Genomic DNA, 2,619 nt, shown 5'->3' with positions numbered 1-2,619 from the left:
CAGGTTAAAGAAGAAAAGATTCTGCCAGTCTCAGGGAAGCAAGGCTTATGAGAAAGAGTATATCTGAAGAGACTCACAGAATAAAAACCTGGAAGGGACCTTGTACCTCAAGAATGGGTATTATTTCAACAGCCCACAGAGGGACAAAAGAGCATTGTGACCAATTTCTGAGAAACATGATTGCAAAACCATAAATCTTTCTTCCTATATAGAAAAGCTTCCTTCTGGAAACGAAAACAAAATTTCGTTCCATTTTGGTAGAAGTGGGGAACTACAGGTAAAGAACATTGGATCTATTATCACTTAGTTGATCTTTTTTGCTTAGTTTTACTGATCTTTTATTTATTTATTTATTTTTAATTCTTTGTTATGACGGGTTTCTGAGGAGAGGACAAAAGAATATAATGAAAATGAAAGTAACATTTGATATTCAAAACAAACATAAACCAAAACTATGCCTAAAATAAAGTAAAAAGCTTCCCTCCAAAAAAAGCTGTAAGATGTGCTATGGTAGGTAACCTTGGCAACAAGAACACTGCTCTACACCCAAAATTCTAATTCACTTTATGACATGAGCAGTGGGCAGAATTGTGTTGGCAACCTGGAACATGATTGGTCATTCCTTCAGTTGGGCTCTGCAGAGGTGGCAGGGCTCAATTCTTTGACAAGTTTCAGTCCTTATTCCATCCAGGTACTTTCTCAGTGGGCCCCCTTTGCACCTAAGGCTTGTGGAAGAGCATGAGTAGTCTTCAAAGACTCTCTTAAGGGCTTGTGGATAAGGAATGGCTCCTTTTAGCTGAAGAGGGACTGGGGTAGAAAGTGTTAAAGGTAGGAGGGAAAGCCTGGAGCCATTAGCCTGCATTGCCATCTATTTCCTGTGGGGGTGCAGCACCTTGGGAGTCCCTGACTTGAGAAAGAGGCAGAGCTAAAGAAGGAAGAGGTTTCTTCTTCTTATGAGTTCTGTATTGTGAGTTAGGTTGTAGAATCCTTGAAGTTTAGGAGACTAGCTGGGGAGAAGAATGAAAAGGTAGAACTAAATCTAGTTTCCTAACCACTTGCAGTTCTGGCTTTACTCTGTTTTGTAGAGGGGCTATACTACTAGGAGTGCCTGTATGGGGCTTGTGGGGGGGGGGAGGTTGTGGCTAGGATAGAAAGAAATGGAGTTCAATTCAGAAGAGGTATCCTAACAGTGAAATTGTAGCCCAGTCCTATTCTGAGGGATACTTTTCTTAGGAATGGTGGCAGTTAGGTTGTGCAGTGGATAGAACAGGGAGCGTAGAGTCAGGAAAAATCCTCTTCCTGATTTTGAATTTGGCCCCAGATACTTAACTAGCTGTGTGACCCCAGACAGGTCACTTTTACCCTGTTTGCCTCCATTTACTCATCTGTCAAATAAGCTGTAGAAAGAAATGGCAAACCAATTCAGTATCTTTGCCAAGAAAACCCCATATCATGAAGAGAGTCAGATAAGAGCGAACAACCACATACTTAAGAATATCTAGCTGGGGTGAGGGGTGGGGCAAAGAATTGACAGAGCTAAAGCTGAAAAGGATTCCTAACTACATACCAATTACTCCACAGAGGCTGTAGATAGCTCCAGATACCACTATGGCATACTCCTATCTATTCAAGTACATCATTATTGGAGATATTGGGGTGGGCAAATCATGTGTTGCTACAGTTTACAGACAAGAGGTTCCAGCCTGTACATGAACTAACCATTGGTGTAGAATTTGGTGCCCGCATCATAACCATTGATGACAAACAGATCAAGCTCCAGATCTGGGATACAGCTGGGCAAGAATCCTTTCGATCCATCACAAGATCCTATTACCGTGGAGCTGCTGGAACCCTGCTGATGTATGACATTACCCAGAGACAAACATTCAATCATCTGACAACTTGGCTGGAAGATGCCCGTCAGCATTCTAATGCCAACATGGTAGTCACACTTATTGGCAACAAAAGTGATTTGGAGACCAGACAAGAAGTAAAGAAAGAAGAAGGAGAAGCTTTTGCCAGAGAACATGGGCTAATCTTCATGGAAACCTCAGCAAGAACTTCCACCAATGTAGAAGAAGCCTTTATTGATACGGCCAAGATTTATGGTAAGATCCAAGAAGGAATCTTTGATTTGAATAATGAGGCCAATGGTATTAAGATAGGTGTTCAGCATTCCCTGGATTCTACCTTTCACGAAGGAAACCAAAGAGGATGGCATTCTAGGGGAGGCTGTTGTTAAGCAGATTTGGGCTCAAGAGAAGCCTGAATGGGGCCAAACAAATTTATCTTTCATCTTCTCCACCAAGGTCCAGCTAGAAGGTGTAACCAATTTTTGAAGTAGCTTCATGTCATAAAGACTTTATCCACAAAAAAATCTTGTACACCTTTCAATAAATGTTAACTTAAAGGAAATTATTTTCATAAGGTTTTTAGTCAACTCATATGATCATTTTAAATGTCTTGTGCTCTTGAAATGTATCAAACACTCAAATTTACCTGAGTATTTGATACCAGTCTGTTTAGCAAGTTTTCCAAGCACTTCTGCTGACTTAATGTTTATAAGATCATAGCTTTTATAGCCAGAAAGACCTCAGATACCATTAATCTAGTAACATC

General features: G+C 40.6%; 1 pseudogene; it reads left to right on the top strand.

Moving 5' to 3' along the window:
• The first annotated feature begins 1,584 nt into the window (after positions 1 to 1,584).
• Positions 1,585 to 2,409, top strand: LOC100011072 (ras-related protein Rab-2A-like; annotated as a pseudogene).
• Positions 2,410 to 2,619: the final 210 nt, after the last annotated feature.

Source organism: Monodelphis domestica, chromosome X (genome assembly GCF_027887165.1).
Source record: "Monodelphis domestica isolate mMonDom1 chromosome X, mMonDom1.pri, whole genome shotgun sequence".
Classification (NCBI taxonomy): Eukaryota; Metazoa; Chordata; class Mammalia; order Didelphimorphia; family Didelphidae; genus Monodelphis; species Monodelphis domestica.
The sequence above is the reverse complement of the archived record's forward strand: the minus strand, read 5'-3'. Positions and strand labels throughout refer to the sequence as shown.